A 19,868-nucleotide genomic window follows, 5' to 3' on the forward strand; every position below is an offset into this window, starting at 1 on the left:
AGAAATTTCTGAACATCACATATAATTGGCACTGACTGGTCAAACCAAAATATCTTTCTAGTCAGTTTATTCAAAACTGATTTTTTATCAATTTTTTAACATGCATATCTATAAAAGGAGAGAAACAATAGGGATGGTTTATTCTTCTTCCAATCTTTTCAGTCCTGCCTGAAAGTAATGTGTGTAAAAATCTATCCCAATAAACACTTTTAAATGCAGAGTGCTCAAATTCTAACATTTTGGTAACAAAGACATTTTTTTTGTACCTGAGGCCAATTATGCAGTGCCAAATGAAATCACTAGTGAACTAGGACTTTGAGAGACAAATCAAATTATAAAAATCTTAAGTTGAATTTAAGGTCAGCATAACCTGAATTAAATATATAGCTCATCTCTACTAGATTCAGATACGTGTGTCCCTAATCTGACCCAATATAGGTGCTTAAAAGCCACGGAGGGCATGCATTCTCAATGACAAGGATGGCTGACTTATTTCTAGCTCCAACAATGCTGCGATGTAGTGAAGCAAACACTCACCCATGAATTCATTATTTTTTTAAAGCATGAAATCAGAACTATCAGAGGATGAAAGGGAAAATGTTACCCAGTTTAGGCAATGGTAAGGGTGCTGAAAAGACCCTGCTTCATTTTTTATCATTTCTTTCTTAACTCTTCATAGTTTTATAAAAACCCAGAGCCAACTGTAGTAGGTATAATTAATAACATGTAGGTTTGGGGGAAAGAAAAGTCAACCATGACCTATCTCTACCCTCCAAAAAGTAACTTTTACATTAATTCAGTTCTAAAATCTCCTTCTTTGCAGTAACACGTCTTGACTTCTTTACCCAACTTATACTGCAGTTAATACAGTGATATGACTATGCAAACATACATATCCAAACCTCAAAGTCATTTATTTGTAAATAACAAGTTTGAAAAGTAGATAAGACAATACACAAAAGTTAAATATGCTATGTTACCACCTATATGTAGAATCTAAAAAATAAAACAAATGTATATAACAGAACAGAAGCAGACTCACAGATATAGAAAACAAACTAGTTATTACAGTGTGGAGAGGGGAGGGGAGAGGGGCGATTTAGGGCAGGGAATTAAGAGGTACAAACTACCACGTATAAAACAGATAAGCAACAAGGATATATTGTACAGCACAGGGAAATACAGCCATTGTTTTTTGAATAACTTTAAATGAAATATATCTATAAAAATATTAAACACTATTTTGTACATCTGAAACACACAATATTGTAAATAAACTATACTTCAATAAAAAACTATGTAGGTCTATTTTAAGAATTTTCTTTTAAATAAAAGCCTTATTAAAACTCTAAAAAAAAAATCAGTTGCATTTCCATACACTAACAATGAAACGTCTGGGAAAAATAAACTACCCCAATTACAACAGCATCAAAACCAGTAATATACCTAGAAATAAATTTAACCAAGGAAGTGAAAGATCTGTACAATGAAAACTATAAGACTTTACTGAAAGACATCAAAGAAGACACAAACAAATGGAAGGATATCCCATATTCATGGATTAGAAGAGTTAATATTGTTAAAATGTCCATACAACCCAAAGCCATCTATAGATTCAACACAATCCCAATCAAAATTCCAATGGCATTTTGGAATACAATAAACAATTAACACATAGAATAAACAATCCTAAAATTTGTTTGGAACCACAAAAGACCCTGAATAGACGAAGCAATCATGAGAAAAAAAACAAAACTGGAGGCATCACACTTCCTAATTTAAATATATATATGTATATACTACAAAGCTATAGTAACTAAAAAGTATGGTACTGCCATAAAAATAAACATGTAGACCAATGGAAGAGAATAGAGAAACCAGAATTAAACCCCTGTATTTACGGTTAACACATATTTGATAAGAGAGCCAAGAACATCCAATGGGGAAAATCTCTTCAACCAATGGTGTTGGGAAAACTGGGTAAACACATGTGGAAAAATGAAATTGGACCCCACTCACAAAAATTAACCCTAAATGGATCAAAACTTAAGACCTGAAACTGTAAAACTGCTAGAAAAAACATAGGGAAGAAGAATTCTCAACACTGGTCTTGGCAATGATTTTTTGGATATGACACCAAAAGGACAAACAACAAAAGAAAAAAAATCAATAAGTGGTATTACATCAAACTTAACCTTCTGCATTGTAAAAGAAACAATCAACAAAATGAAAGAGCAACCAATGGAAGAAAATATTTGCAAACCATGTATCAGTTAATGGGTGACTATCCAAAATATATAAAGAACTCATACAACTCAATAACAACAACAACAGAAAACCCAATTAAAAAATGACAGAGGAACTAAACAGAAATTTTTCCAAAGGAGGCATTCGAATGGTAAATAGGTATATGAAAATGCACTCAACATCACTAATCACCAAGGACAAGCAAATCAAAACCACAGTAAGATATCATCTCACATCTGTAAGAAAGCATATCATCAAGAAGATAAGAGATAATAAGTGTTGGCGAGGATGCAGGAAAAAATGGGTCACTTGTGTATTGCTGGTGGGATTGTAAACTGGTGCAACCACTATGGAGAACATTACAGAGGTTCCTCAAAAAATTAAAAATAGAACTACCAGCAATCTCTTTTCTGGCAATATATCCAAAGGAAATTAAAAAGAGAATATTGAAGAGACATCTACATTCCCACGTTCATTGCATGGCAACAACCTAAGTGTCCATCAACGCATGAATGGATAAAGAAGATGTGGGATTACACACACACACACACACACACGCACACACACAATACTATTCAGACATGAGAAAAATAAAATCCTGACATTTGCAACAATATGGATCGAACTTGAAGTCATTATACTAAATGAGGTAAGTCAGACAGGGAAAGACAAACAGTGTATGATAGTCCTTACATGTGGAATCCAAAAAGAACCAAACTCAAATAAACAGAGAGTAGAGATGAGGAGTGGGGGAAGAGGAGAGCTGATTTTAAGGGTACAAACTTGCAATTAGTAGATAAGTCTTGGCAATCTAACACACAGTACAGTGATTATAGACAATGTAACTGTATCATAAATATTAAACCTGCTTAGAGAATAGATCTTAATTGTTCCCACTACTAGAAGAAATGATAATTATGTGACATGACAGAGGGGTTAGCTAATGCCACAATGGCAATCATACTGCAATATAAACTATCCAATAGATATGCTGTACCTCTTAAACGTACACATTACCTGTCAATTGTATCCAAATAAACACACACACACACACACACACAATTCTCTTTGTAGCGAGTGGGTACCACTGTTACAAACATCTTTATTACAAGTGTTTATAAATACCTCTCTAAATGCATTACAACGAAGAGTAGCCCCCTCTCACCACAACTAGAGAAAGTCCGTGAGCAGTAACAAAGATCCAATGCAGCCAAAACTAAATTAAATAAATAAAATTTAAAAAATAAATGCATTACAGAAGTAATATCTAAAAAAATAGTAAAATAAAGAGTAGATAAGAATAAACAACTGGCCACTTCATTTCTGGAATAATAACTGGGAAAAATGTTCAACTGACAGAACTATTTAGAGGCAGTTGTGCTTCAGTATAACTATTCCATTAGTACTTTTAAATGCCCATAGAAACTATTCTGAACGAAAGGGTAACTGCTAGTAAAAGTTTACTGTTTAGAATAAATTTCTTTAGTTGGAAGAGTATTTTTTAGATAAATTATGGTTTAGTTGATTGCTTTGTTGCAAATACTAATTTAAACAATTTTTAGAAAGAAATTTTCATACGAGTTGAGCCACTTTCAATGCCAACTTTCATCCTCATACAATTTAACATCACAGGATATAAAACCACAGAAAAGAGAATTTACCATGAAAACTGCAATAGCACTGTCACCCTGCAGAAGTAACAAATTCTGTTATAACTGAGGTCATAGTGCTTCGTTCATTCAAATTTATAAGCAGCTGATGAGCAGGCAACATGAAATAAACTATCTATAACCAAAACCATCAACAAATCCATTTCAGGAATTTTACTCAATAATGATAATTTAGGGCTTCCCTGGTGGCGCAGTGGTTGAGAGTCCACCTGCCGAAGCAGGGGACACGGGTTCGTGCCCCGGTCCGGGAGGATCCCACGTGCCGCGGAGCGGCTGGGCCCGTGAGCCATGGCCGCTGAGCCTGCGCATCCGGAGCCTGTGCTCCGCAAAGGGAGAGGCCACAACAGTGAGAGGCCCGTGTACCGCAAAAAAAAAAAAAAAGATAATTTAACCATAATAAATCTCTCCTTAATCTCTCATATTATCTAAACATACATTTTATTATTCAGTATATTTTATCTCAAGTTTCTCTCCATAAAAAATTTAATAAAACAAACCTCAATTAAATAGAGTAGGGAGACCACCACGGGGAACTCTCATGCCCTGTGACAAAGCCAAGTCCAACAGGAAGAAGAAAGACTCCTTTTCTTTCCTAACAAGGACTCAGCCATGAAAAGCCATGGACTCTGTTTACTGTGGCCCTTCCAAATCCCTTTTCCTCCCTATGAAAGTTCTCCTTTCCTGGCTGTGTGGGGATTTGCACACAGCTCACCATGGTTGCACAGCCCTAATCGAAATTCTCTGCTGATATCCTGAGTAAACCCATCCTTGCTGGAGAAATACCTGGCCATCTATTTGTTTCAGGTTAACACCTCTCATGGTTCACATGTTCAACTTATACCTTCCTAATGAAACTACAGGTGCCTTAAGAGGAGGACTTTGGGAGGTTACTCCTGGCAGCAAAGGCAAAGGTGAAAGGTTGGCAGCATAAAATCGAGTGTGCCCTGGAGGCGAGGCCAGCAGCCACTGTGCAGTCCAGCAGCCTGTGTGGTGTGAACATGACGGGTCCTGATGAGTTTCTGGGTTCTCCAGGCTGGCAGGGCATCTGAGAGCTATGCACCACCCTTAAATTCAGTTCAGTTCCTGCTCTGTTAGTGAGAGTTTCTACTATTGGCAGCAAAGAACCCTGTCTGATAAAGTACAAATAATAAAAGAGTAAAGTGCAGTCTTTACACCAGCCATTTCACAGCGTGATTTAGGAGTTTAACTCCAAGTGATTGTTCCTAAGGTTGGGGCCATGGTGAGCTGGGATAATTATAGGTTTATTCTATTCATGGTGTTCTTAAATACAAACATCCATCAAATATTCTCAGTGGAACAGAAAAAAAATCATGTTTTCATATTATAAACCACTATTTTCCAGGAGAAGATGCTCAGTTGTTTAATAAAATATGAATTTACTTAAAGAATCACTGAATAGGAAATTTCAATCACTATGTATTTTCTCACACAAGACACGGCAGAAGCATTACTGTCACTTGGAAGTCTAGTAAACTAATTTAGCTTTTAAAAGAAGTGCAGACTCAAAAAAGGAGTAAAACTCTGGCAAAGATTTTTTTCACATGGAAAGAGCCATTATAAGGTTATTTTCAACCCAAAACTTCTAAAATTGCATGAAACCAATAAAAACCTTCTGGATCAGCATGGGAAAACGCATTCTTAAATATCTGCACACAGTTACAGAAGGCTTGGTGTGGGAAGGGAAAGTGACTGTGTGAGGTCTGCTGGAGGGGTCTGGGCATAAATCTCCAAGAAGAAAGGTAAACGTGTGACAATGAGCTCACCATCACTGACATTACAAAGCCCCTCCTTGAAGCAGAGAGTCACCCAGGTTCTTTCTAAATAACACTCCAGTCAATGAAAAACTAAAACAACCAGAATGAAATAAGGCCCACCATACCAGCCACGGTCGGAGAAGATAGAGAATGGCACAGAACTGGCTTGAAAAGGAAGAAAAATACAGGATAGCAGCATTTACCTGATTACAGTGCTTCTCTAGGACTTGCACAATACAGTGCATGCTTTCTTGTTGTTTTTTTTTTCCATCCTTTTATTTCAATTTTTAAGTGTGTCTCTTGTAAACAATTTTTTTTAATTCATATATCCCCATATCCCCTTCCTCTTGTGTCTCCCTCCCGTCCTCCCTATCCCACACCTCTAGGTGGTCACAAAGCACCGAGCTGATCTCCCTGTGCTATGTGGCTGCTTCCCACCAGCTATCTATTCTACATTTGGTAGTGTATATATGTCCATGCCACTCCCTCACTTTGTCCCAGCTTACCCTTCCCCCTCCCCATGTCCTCAAGTCCATTCTCTACGTCTGTGTCTTTATTCCTGCCCTGCCACTAGGTTAATCAGTCACGTTTTTTTTAGGTTCCATATATGTGCGTTAGCATATGGTATTTGTTTTTCTCTTTCTGACTTACTTCACTCTGTATGACAGACTCTAGGTCCATCTACCTCATTACAAATAACTCAGTTTCGTTTCTTTTTATGGCTGAGTAATATTCCATTGTATATATGTGCCACATCTTTTTTATCCATTCATCTGTCAATGGACATTTAGGTGAGTTCCATGTCCTAGCTATTGTAAATAGTGCTGCAATGAACATTGTAGTACATGTCTCTTTTTGAATTATGGTTTTCTCAGGGTATACGCCCAGCAGTGGGACTGCTGGGTCATATGGTAGTTCTATTTTTAGTTTTTTAAGGAGCCACCATACTGTTCTCCATAGTGGCTGTATCAATTTACATTCCCACCAACAGTGCAAGAGGGTTCCCTTTTCACCACACCCTCTCCAGCATTTACTGTTTCTAGATTTTTTTGATGATGGTGTGAGGTGATATAGCTACATGTAATAGAATGAACTTAGAACATTTCCTAACACCATACACAAAAATAAACTCAAAATGGATTAAAGACCTAAATGTAAGGCCAGACACTATAAAACTCTTAGAGGAAAATATAGGCAGAACACTCTATGACATCAATCACAGCAAGATCTTTTTTGACCCACCTCCTAGAGAAATGGAAATAAAAACAAAAATAAACAAATGGGACCTAATGAAACTTAAAAGCTTTTGCACAGCAAAGGAAACCACAAACAAAATGAAAAGACAACCCTCAGAATGGGATAAAATATTTGCAAATGAAGTAACTGACAAAGGATTAATCTCTAAAATATACAAGCAGCTCATGCAGCTCAATATCAAGAAAAACACACAACCCAGTCCAAAAATGGGTGGACGACCTAAAGAGACATTTCTCCAAAGCAGACATACAGATTGCCAACAAACACATGAAAAGATGCCCAACATCATTAATCATCAGAGAAATGCAAATCAAAACCACAATGCATGCTTTAGAAGAGACAAAGACCTAAGCTATGTTCTAGCTATTTAACATGTTATTTATATTCATTGTGTTGCGTTTATATACATTGTTTAAATTAACAGATTAGTATCTATTTACTTTTCATTCTATCTGTGGTTTCAGAGTCCAAATAGCTTCTAAATAAGGAAATCCCTTTGGATATTAGTGAAGAGATGTATCTGAAATAGAACCCATTAACAGATCTCTCATCCTACCCTGGGTACACTAATTTGGTGACCATTCCCCCAGAGCTTTGGGTGAGGCCTTCCTGTTTGGACATGCCACTGTTATGTTTTTAAAATTTGTTATTTCCTTTTAAAATTTTACTTGTATGTAATACACCCATCTCATGGATCTGTCCTTTAATTATCCATAGTAGGAAAGTAATTACATGTGTTCTGTTTATTAGAAAAATCACAGAGCTTTCGAAAGAAGATGCAACGTCTGATTTATGACTTCATTGAGTTTTCTGGGATTTTTTTTAAACTTTCTTTCACTTTTATTATTAATATCAATAAAAGATGATGTCAGGATTTCCGACTCTGGACTTTGGATTCGTAGGGTAAGCTCTTTAAATATATCGCCTATATTAAAACATCCTACGTAATGCACAGATCCGAGACAAATATTTAAAATTCGTCACTGAAGAGTTTCATTTCTAGCCACATAAGATTGAAGTTCATGAAAATGACAAAATGTGAGAGGTCGAATTATAAAAAGTCTGAAAGTCTGCATGAGATGTTAACACAGTGAGGAAGTCGGGACAGAGACTGAGTACAGAGATCCAGAGAGGGAAGCGGGGGGTACCTGAAGTGGCCCTGGCCCTTCTGAGCATTTTCCAAAACCCAGTAAACTTTAAAATAAATGTTCTGACAGCCCAGGGCTCAGGGACCGATAAGCAAATACAGCCTCACCACTGCCCTCCAAGAGAGTCAAATGAGAGGGTAACAGTCTTGGTAAAAAATGGTGAACTATCACTAAATCTGCATCCCCAAAAGTCTACAATGAACTGTCTCCGAGCTCCATGCTCAGTGGGAGAGGGAAAACTTCTCTAAAGAATGTGAAACCATAGCCATCCAAAAGAGGGATTTTCAGCCTAATTCATATTGTCTGAGTTACCGAAAAAAGTTTAACTGATGAATTATGTGCCAAGTGTTTCTGGATTGGTGATGTTAATATTTCCTAGATGAATCCACCTTCACCTCAGTTTTCAAAGCATTTCCACAGCTCAATTTCCAAGGAAACTATGTCCCTTATTGCCAAACATGGTTAAATAAAAAGGTATGATAACTGTTACGTGTCAACTTAACTGGGCCATAGGGTGCCCAGATATTTGTATATCAGACTGTATTCTGGTGTGTCTGTGAGGGTGTTTGTTGGATGAGACCAACGTCTGAATGGGAGGACAAAGTGAAGTAGATTGTCTGCCCCAGTATGGATGCGCCTCGTTCAATCAGCTGAAGGCCTGAATAAAACAAAAAGGCTGACTCTCCCACCAGGAAGGAGCAGTTCTTCCTGCCTGAGTGTTTGATCTGTGACACTGGTCTTTTCCTGTGTCCAGACTAAAACTGAAGCTTCCGTCTCCTTGGGTCCCAAGCCTGCCAGCTTTCAGACTGAACCACACCATCGGCTCAGACTGAACCACACCATCAGCTCTCCTCCTGAGTCTCCAGCTTGCCAAGTGAAGATTGCTAAAATCAAGCACAAATGGAGACCAGACTTGAAATTTCCTGAGCAGACAAACCTGTGTAGTCACACTAGCAAAACTTAATGTAGCTTATTCTGTAAGTAAGTGAAACAACCTGGGTCACTTGTTAATGCCTCCTCCAATGGCCAACTCCGGGCCACTCTAGCCTGAAAATCATAAACAAAACTTAAGCTCTTCTCCAAAATGAATATGATATTACCACTTTTAACCAATTCCCTATCACTAGGAAAACCCTAAAGTTATAACCAAACACTGTGAAGAATCAATAACCACTGCCTTTTCACCATATAAACTATTTTATAACAATATACCTCTGAGCCTCATCACATGTTCAGTTTGAGTGTTCCCACTCATGAACGGATTTTTGTGTACACTAAACTTTTACTAATTACTATTTCAGCGATCGATTGGTTTTATTTCTGCTATTTCTGAAATATCGACAAGATCCTGGAACTTCTCAGCCTCCATACTCACATAAGCCAATTCCTTAAAATCTTTCTCTAACTCAGATAGATAAATAGGTAGATAGATAGATAGACAGACACACACACACATTATTGGTTCTGTGCCTAATATGAGAGGGAAGCACCACAATATCAGTGAAGGCCAGCTGAAACCACAGAGAAAATTTAGACCCACCAAAACTTTAGATATGAGCATCATTAGACACATAGCATAAATTTTATGTTTCAAAATATTAAAGAGTTTTGAAAATTAGTAAATAGCAAGCACATTTGAAAAAAGTATAACAAAACCATACTTCCAGCAATGCAAATGTGTAATTGAAAGTAAAATACTGATATGTGTGTTAAAGACAAGCCTAGACATGGGTGAAGAAAAAATTATACTTTGAAATATAAAACTGAAGAAATTAATCTAAATGCAGCACAGAGAGCAAAGAAGTAACATACAAAAATTTAAGAGTCATGAAAGGTAGAACAAAAATATTTAACATATGCTCCTTCAAAATCCCAAATGTGAGGATAGAGAAAATACGGCAGAGGCAACAGCTTAAAAAGGAACAGCTGAGAATTGTTTCAGAATTGGTGGAGGACGCCAATGAACAAATTTAATAAGCCCAAGAAATCTGAAGCAGGGTAAATAAAATCTTCATGTAGACATACCATGGTGAAATCACAGAACAGCTATAACCAACAACAGTTCTTACAAGTAGCCAGAGAGAAAGCATTGCTTTCAAAAGAGTGTCGATGAAATAACAGCTGACTTCTCTAAAAGACCAACAATTGATTTCTTATGACCAACATACAAAATTCAAAACAGAATGAGAAAAAAATAATCCATTGATTCCAAACAATGAAGGAAATGAACAAAAAAGTAAACATGGTAAAGAAGGAATAAAAACAAAATACTAACTAAGTAAATAGGAATGAATCAATGTCTCTTAGAAATTAAAATAAAAGTTAAATGGACTGATTTTTAATTCCCAAAACAAGAAGAAATGCTGAACAGATTATAAAACCATCACGGCTGACCTGAGCAGGAACCCATGAGCAGGAACCAGGGCCACGAGGAAAACGTGAACGGTCAATGACAGAGTGCTGGAGGCTCGGTGTGGACAAGCCTGAGGGACAAAAACTCCAGGGCACCCAGTCGTGGGGGCCGTCACAGTATTAGCAGGAGCTCTACCGGCTTCTTACAGTAAACACTGCAGGAAAATTCCCTCCTGCTTCTGGCTGGAGCAAGAGGAAAGAAACTATTTTAAAAGACGCCAGAGCGCTTCTTAACAAGACCAGCCCTCAGGTGAAACTAGTTAGATAGAGCCTCCCCAGCTGGGAGCAATATCAGAGCCTAACTAACCTGAGCAAAGGGAAAATGGCCAACTCCAGGCCACTCCAGCCGTCCTTCACGTTTGTGAAGTTCACAGTCAGAGGCCCAGGCTCACTGGCAGACTGAGGCCCAGTCACATGACCAGAGCACGTTTCCCTCCACCACACCTCACAACCACGTCATCAAAGGTATTTACAACAGTTCCTTTTACCCAGTATATTACGTCTATCAAGAAAAAAATCATAGGGCATACCAAAAGGCAAAAAACCCACAATTTGAAAATAAAGGGAGCAAGCATCAGAACCAGACTTGGCAGGGATGTAGGAATTATCAGACTGGGAATTTAAAATAACTATGATTAATAGACTAAGGGCTCTAACAGATAAAGTAGGCAGCATGAAAGAACAGATGGGCAATGTAAGCAGAGAAATGGAGTCCTAAGAACCAAAATAAATGCTAGAGATTAAAAACACTGTAACAAAAATGAAGAATGCCTTAGATGGTCTTATTAGATTAGAAACAGCTGAAGAATCTCTGACCTTAAGAATATATTAACAAAAACTTTAAAAACCAGAAAGCAAAGAGAGCAAAGTCTTAAAAAAAATGGAATAGAATATCCAAGGATTGTGGGACAACTACAGTAGTGTAACATATGCATAATAAGAATATCAGAAGAAGAGAGAAAAAGGAACAGAAGAAATATTGGACAAAACACTAGCTGAGAACTTCCCAAAATTAATGTCAGACACCAAACCACAATTCAGGAAGTTCAGAGAATAACAAGTAGGATAAATGCAAAAAAAACGAGCCTAGGCATAATCAGTTTCAAATTATTGAAAATCAAAGATAAAGAAAAAATCCTGAAAGAAGCTGGGCCAGGGGTGGAGGGGAGGGAAACACCTTACCTTTAAAGTAACAAAGATAAGAATTACATACAACTTCTCAGAAACCCTGCAGGTGAGAAGAGAGTGGAGTGAAATGTTTAAACCGCTGAGAAAACAAACAAACAAACAAACAACCAAAAAACGAACCAAGAATACTGTATTCTGCAAAATAAACCTTCAAAGTGAAGAAAAAATAAAGTCTTCCTAGACAAACAAAAATGAATTTGTTGCCAGTATACCTACCTTGCAAGAAATGTTAGAAGTTCTTTAGAGATAAGGAGAACAATATATTTATAGTCAGAATAATACAGGTCAGAAACTCAGATCTGCATAAAGAAAGCGTAAGCTTTAAAGAAGTAATAAATGAAGATAAAGTAATTACTTTTATTTTTCTTATTCTTAATTGATCTAACAGATAACAGATTGTTCAAAGTAACAATACCAACAGTGTATTTGATTACATATACTTATATATATATATACACACACACATAAATATATATATACTTATGTATGCTTATTTACAGTGAAATGAATAACATCAATGATACAAGAAACAGGAAGGAGGAATTAGGATTATTTTGTTATTATAAAGTTCTCATACTACCCATGATGTAATGCAGTGTTATTTGAAAGTGGACTTGGATTACTTGCAAACAATAGGAAAACCACTAAAAACTGTAAAAAACAAAGAAGTATAACTGATATGCTAGGAAAGGAGCGAATATAGAATCATACAAAATGCTCAAATAAAAGCACAAACAGCAAAAAAGAGTGGAACCAAAAAAAAATAGTAGGAAAGAACAAGAGCTACACATAATAAAACAATAATATTGTAGATATTCACTCAATTATATCAATAATCATTTTGAACATCAGTTATCTAAATGCACCAATTAAAAGACAGATTGTCAGAATAGATCGGAAAGCAAGACTCAGCTATATGTTGTCTACAAGGAAACCACATTAAACACAAAGATACATGTGAAGTAAAAGTAAACAAATGGAGAAAAAATACACCATGATAACACTAATCAAGAGAGAGCAGTCAATTTATTAACTTCAGACAGAAAAGACTTCAAAGCAAGGAAATTATCACAGATAAAGAAGGGCATTACATAATGATAAAGGGGTTAATTCTCCAAGAAAACATAACAACCCTCAGTGTCTATGCGCCAACAACAGAGCATCAAGCTACCAGAGGCAAAACTGCTGGAACTGCAAGGAGAAATCAAAGAATCTTCTATCTCAGTTAGAGACCTCAGCACCCCTCTATGAGAAATGGGCAGATCCAGCAGGCAGAGTCAGTTAAGGACACAGCTGAATTCAACCACACCATCAGTCAACTGCACATAATCAACATCTGTAGACTATTTCATCCAAGAACAACAAGTTATACTTTATTCTCAATTTCACATAGAACATTCACCAAGACAGACCACATTCTGGGCCATAAAACACACCTTCACAACTTAAAAAATAGGACTAATACAATGTCTGCTCTCAGATCACAATGAGACTGAGCTAGAAATCAATAGCAGAAAGAAAGCTAGAACAACCCAAGTACATGGAGAGTATGCAGTACCCTTCTAAATACATTTGGGTCAAATAAAACCACTCTCAAGAGAAATTTAAAAATATTTGGACTGAATGAAAAAGAAAACACAACTTATCAAAATTTGTGGGGTGCAGTGAAATCAGTGCTTAAAAGTAAATTTATAGCAGTGAATGCATATATCAGAAGAGAACAAACTAGTGGTTACCGGTGGGGAGACGGAAGCGGGGAGAGAAAAGATAGGGGTAGGGGATTAAGAGGTACAAACTATTAGGTGTAAAATAAACTACAAGGATATATTGTACAACACAGGAAATGTAGCCAATATTTTATAATAGCTATAAATGGAGTATAACCTTTAAAAATTGTGAATCACTATACTGTACACCCATAACTTGTATAATGTTTTCCAGTAACTACACTTCAATTTAAAAAATGAGCCAAAGACCTGAACAGGTATCTCACCAAAGAAGATATACAAATAGCAAATAAGCATATGGAAAGATGCTCCACAACTGTATATCAGGAGTAATGCTGCACCTTGTATATCATCAGGGAAACGCAAATTAAACAACAATGGGATACCACTATATACCCATTAGAATGGCCAAAATCTGAACACTGACAACACCAAATGTAGGTCAGGATGTGGAGCAACAGGAAGGCTTATTCACTGCTGGAGGGTGAATATTTCAGCGTAATATGCTGAAAATGTTGCTTTTTTTCTTCCATCTTCAATATTAAAGCTACTACACAAAAATTCACCAATTTTGATGTCTTTTTTATATGTACGCAGATATGACAGCTGTCACATACAATCTAACAAAATTGTTTCAAATGAAGTTAAAGACAACTAAGTGCTACTAGAGCCATCTTATGGAAAAAACTGAACGAACATTTTGGCCAAGCCAACATTTCTTGGCCCGGATGGTGGGAATGTGGATGTTCATTGTGTTATCTTTCCTTAATTGTAACGTGTGGTTTCACATACTCCTGTGCACTTATACTATATTTCATATATTGGAAAAACAATAAACCACTGAAGTAATTGCAACTGAAGATATTTTACAGATCAGACAACATAAAGATCTGTGTTACCCTTTAGAGAAAAATATCAAAATATATTTAATAGTCTTCACATGGAACATATGAAGCACAGGAAAGTAAGGAATCAAAGGAAAAATAATTATTCCTTTTTCATAACTATTAAATCTAAATTAGACTATTACAACCATGAGTCAGCTGAACCGATAACCAGCTGGAGGGAAAAAAACCCCAATATTTTCCCCCTCAGCAAGGCTTCCTCACTGTTGGTGAAATGTTAACCCCATTCTCCTGCAGGGTGCAAGAAAAGAGGTCAAACACTTAAGGAATAATTGAATAGTTTAACCTGTGCTAGAGGGGCTTGTTAAACAGAACTTGTCTGTGGTGAGAAGATGACAGATTTTTCTGGAACTCTTCCAAAGCTGTCAAGTTATCAACCTAATTGGCCACATAATGAACTTCTTACTGTTGTCAAATGCTTGAGAAGAATTTTCTTTCTCTAGTGAAAAGCAAATAAACCTGTGGCAAAAGAAGTAAATAGCTACAATAATTAAATTATGAATAGAATGTTGTTTTTAAATTAATATTTTATCTGGTTGTTAAATTCATCTTTGTATCTCATCACCAGCAGATGTGAGGATTTGGGAAGATTAGCTTGTTTTACACAGAAAACTATCATTAGAGGATAAGTCAATTATAACTTGAAAGGAAGAGGCATTTTCCTGAGAGGATGAAATTTGTAACACGTTGAACTAGTCAGATCCTCTGGGGCAGTGACAGTACAATCTTTCAGTAAGTGCTGCAAGGCGATAGTTTGTTCCTTAGCTTGTATATACACCCAAAGCTACTTGTAAGAGAGAGTCATAGAATTAAAAATAATAATGTTAATATGATTCAGCTTATTCTCAAAATGATCTAACAGTAATTTGGTACAAAACTTAATTGTTCTTATATACTCCAATATAAAATAAAAAGTTTAAAAAACTTAATTGTTCTTAATTTTAGAGGTAAGAAATCATTTATTTTACATTGAAATTAGTACAGTTATATGTTTAAAGTTAATCCATTGAGCTTAGGGCTATATTATAGTATTTGTGCTCAAAGTTTGGCTTTAGATTTTTAACCTACTGCAATCATAAGCATTTTTTTAACCTTTGCAAGATAACCTTTCATTTGAGGTCAATAATCAAATCTACAGTTTCCTCTATTTACATACGGAGCTGAAAAGTAAATGAATTAAAAATACGCAAGACTCATATTTGCACTTTATCATTCATAACCTGAAAGGTATGATCTTGACCTACAATCAGACCACTCCAAGGAACAAGGCCAGGAGGTAGACCAGGAGTCTGAATTCAGAGAGAAAAGAGGAGACTCATCTCATCAAAGCCAAATTAGCTATATTGTCAGATTTTTAATAATTTATTTTTTCACATCTTTTTCCTCACAAAAGTGTTATTTGATGTTATTTAATTGAATTAAAATGAATGCATTTGCTTACTCAACAAACACACATGGGCTGCCTACCTTGCACCAGGCCCTCCCCTAGGAACTGACAAAATCCCTGACTTCATAGAGCTTATATTTTAACCAGAGGAGATTGACCTAAAGGAGGAAAGACGGATACTCAACAAATAAAAAGGAGAAAACGGACAATAAGTGAAATGCTTTTAAGCGCTACAGAAAAATTTGGAACCTGGTGTATCAGGGTTGCTGGGGTCCAGATGGCAAGCTCTTCTATGTGTTGTGGTTAGGAAACGCCTCACTCCCTGGTGACATTTAAACAGAGGTCTGAAGGATAAGAGGAGGTAAGCCTTGCAGACAGAGGAGGAAAGTTTTCCAGGCAAAGACAAAAGCAAGAGCAAAGGTATTCAAGCAGGAAAGCGCTTGGCATGTTTTAGGAAACGGCGCTTGGGCCAGAGTGATGGAGAGCAGTGGGTCGGGGTGGGAGATGAGAAGAATATGGACAGCAAACTACTGACAGTCCTTAAAAGACTAGGGTAATGACTTTTGTGTCTGCCCTGAGTAAGATGGGAAATCATCTGAGGCACATAACTATTCATTAGTAAAGCAATCACTCTAGCTATTCTGTTAGGAAGAGCCAGGACTCACTGATGGATTACATGAGGGTTAGAAGAAAAAATAAATAAAATAAAAAGGAAGCAGGATGATTCGAAGATGAGTTCTAAGGAATGAGCTTCGGGACTTATTCCTTTGAAATGTCTTTTGGACAACAAAGGGGGAGTGTTAAGTTGGAAGCTGGGTATACAAACGTGAAGCTAGGAAGAGAGGTCTGGCCTGGAGATATAAATCCATCAGTGCAGAGATGAATAATTTAAAGCCTTGAAACTACAAACATCAACTAGGAAGAGTGGATGGAGAAGATAAGAGATCCAAGGGCTGAAAACTTCAAACTTTCAAATTTCAAAATTCAGAGGTCCAGGTGATCAGTGAGAACCAGACAAGGAGACCGAGGTAAGTGGTCCAGCGGAAGATAAAGAGAGTATGGCGGTCCAGAAGCCACACTTTGAAAGTGGCTCTTGAAGGAACACTGCTGATATGAGAATTCTTTTTTCTGTTGGAAACATTAGCAAGTTGATGTCTAGTTATATTTTTAAAGATTGGTTTGATGGAGGGATATGTGTGAAAGCCTGTTTTGATTGATTTACACAGGTGCCTGAGTGAACAATCGGAGAGTTCAAGGCCACTGAAAGGAATTTCATTACGCAGTTGCCATGAGACCAGGGCACACGCACCAGGCAGGGTCACCTGGGGGAGCGCCAGTCAGTCAGGAGGCAGAAGGAGTGAGAGGAAAACTTAGTCCAGAGTCTTTATTGGTGTTTTCACAGGAAGGAATGTGTGAGACTGGGCAGGTACACTGAGCAAGCTTGGGATTGACTAGTTGGAATACTTTTTGTGGGCTCTGGGTTATAAGGATGGTCTCTAGATGTCCAGTACCTTGCCTGATGGTAATTTAGGGCAAAGGAAAGGCTGGCTTGGTGTGTGAGTTTGATAAAGGAAGAGGTTGGGGATATGGGCTCTGGGTTGGGTGGTCTGTATATGAAAGGCACTCATGGGGGAGTGGTTTGCATCTGTAGGAATCAGCAAACCCTGAGAGGGGCAGTTCCTCCCTGGGTCCACAAGGCCCCTGATTGTCAAAGCATCATAAGATACAGAAAGTAAAAAATATAATTAATACAAAGCTTCAGTGGAGTCTCTGAGAAGAGTCATAGGAGGGTGAGAATTGGAGAAACACTTACAATGAAAATCTCTCTAAAGATAGAACAGAGAAATGGGGCAATAGCTAGAGGAAAAAAGGAAGTGTACTTTTCTTATTATGGGAGAATTTACATTCTGTTTCTATGCAGATGGTAAAGATCAAGTGAAGAAGGAAAAAATGTGATAATGCACTGATCCCAGAAGTGTATATGCTGACTTTGAATCATGGATAATTTATCTGCGATTACGGGGTGGGGGGCAGCGTGCATAGGCAAAGGTTCAGGAAGCTGAGTGAGTGTGGGAACCGATGGAGTTTTATTCTGATTCATTCTATATTCTCAGTAAAATTGGAGGTAATCTCATGAGCTGATAGTGCAAATTATAGAGGAAGCATAAGATTGATGAAGACAAAAGATATGACATAACTGTCTAACAGAGTGGGATAGCAATTGAACTTGGAAAATACATTGTTTGCCAGAAGACACTAAGAACCTACTTCTTATTAGTATTTACAAGATTGAAGTGGACCATGTGTGTATTTTTTCTGTACCTATATTTGGTCTTATAGATCCAGGTAAAAAGTTTGTGGATTAGTTAGATTCAACCAGATTTGAAGTTTTTTCCAAGTGAACAGAACCAAAGAATAGTGTTAAGAATATATGCAAGGAAAAGATTATGATAATGGGTCATTAAACCTGTCTGTGTGAAAACAGCAGTAAAAATATGTGTGACAAAAGGGACAATGAAAAATTGGGTCACAGGTGACAGGTGCTCACGGGCTCAAGGAATCAATATTTATGAAGCACTTACCTACTAATTGTAACACCCTGCTAGTACTCTTGGAGATTAAATAACCAAAGAAAATATGCCCCCCTTCAGGGATTTTAGAATTTAATAGAGGAAAGAAGTATCATAATGTTTTGTTCAAGATAAACTTATTGAGCTTCTTTTATACCACATTATTCTATGTATGGTTAGCTATGGAATACAGGAAAACATTCAGGTTTATTCATGTAAAAATAGTAAGATATAGGGGCTTCCCTGGTGGCACAGTGGTTGGGAGTCCGCCTGCCAATGCAGGGGACACGGGTTCGAGCCCTGGTCTGGGAGGATCCCACATGCCGCGGAGCAACTAGGCCCGTGCGCCACAACTACTGAGCCTGCGCGTGTGGAGCCTGTGCTCTGCAACAAGAGAGGCCGCGATAGTGAGAGGCCCATGCGCCGCAATGAAGAGTGGCCCCCACTCGCCGCAACTAGAGAAAGCCCTCGCACAGAAACGAAGACTCAACACAGCCGAAAATAAAATTAATTAATTAATTAATTTAAAAAAATAGTAAGATATAAAGCAACTGCCAAAATACAAACAGTAAAATCACTTACCTAATTTAAGCATGAGGTATTTTTTTTTTGCTTCTGGTTTTTATTTTTCCAGATTATATCAGAAAACACAGAGGGAAACAATATTCTCAGAGTATTTAGGCAACAGTGCTAGATAATACACTTCTGAAAAGTAGTAAAAACATAGCCCCGGTAAATAAATACAGTATGTTAATTTGGTTGATTTATTCATTCTTTGTGTACTAGAAACACAAAAGGTTATCTATAAAATGTAATAACTGACTTGAACATAGTATCTGGTTTGATATATTCTCTCAGTCACTAAAACTATAGAGGAATCCAATCCTGAAATAAAGTTTTACTTTTGGAAACCAAATGTTTTTCTTTGTTTCTTTGTTTGTTTTTAACATCTTTATTGGAGTATAGTTGCTTTACAATGGTGTGTTTGTTTCTGCTTTATAACAAAATGAATCAGTTATACATATACATATATCCCCATATCCCCTCCCTCTTGTGTCTCCCTCCCACCCTCCCTATCCCACCCCTCTAGGTGGTCACAAAGCACCGAGCTGGTCTCCCTGTGCTATGCGGCTGCTTCCCACTAGCTATCTATTTTGCATTTGGTAGTGTATATATAAACATGATGTATTTTAAATCCATTAGACGTTTAATAGAAAGCAGTTTCCTGCCACAGATTGAGACGCTTTTGTGCTCCTACCCAGAGCATCACCAAGGTGAATTGGACATACATCTTCAGTATCTTGGCTTATGTCATTTTTGTACTAGAATCTCTCATGAAACCACACTCCTGAGTAAGGAATGAGGGCTTAGACTGTGTCTTAATCTAGTTTGAACACTCAGCACCCAGGACAGTGCCTACCATACAACAGATGATGTTTTAAGTATGGCAGTGGGTAAAGGTAGCTAGCTTTAAATTTGGGAGGTAGTAACCTATTAACATCCACATCAATATCAACACATCAACATCAACTTGGTGGACGGGGTTAGCAGCCATCTTGCCATCCATTCTCTCCCTTTACTA

This window comes from Hyperoodon ampullatus (assembly GCF_949752795.1).
Source record: "Hyperoodon ampullatus genome assembly, chromosome: 6".
Lineage (NCBI taxonomy): Eukaryota > Metazoa > Chordata > Mammalia > Artiodactyla > Ziphiidae > Hyperoodon > Hyperoodon ampullatus.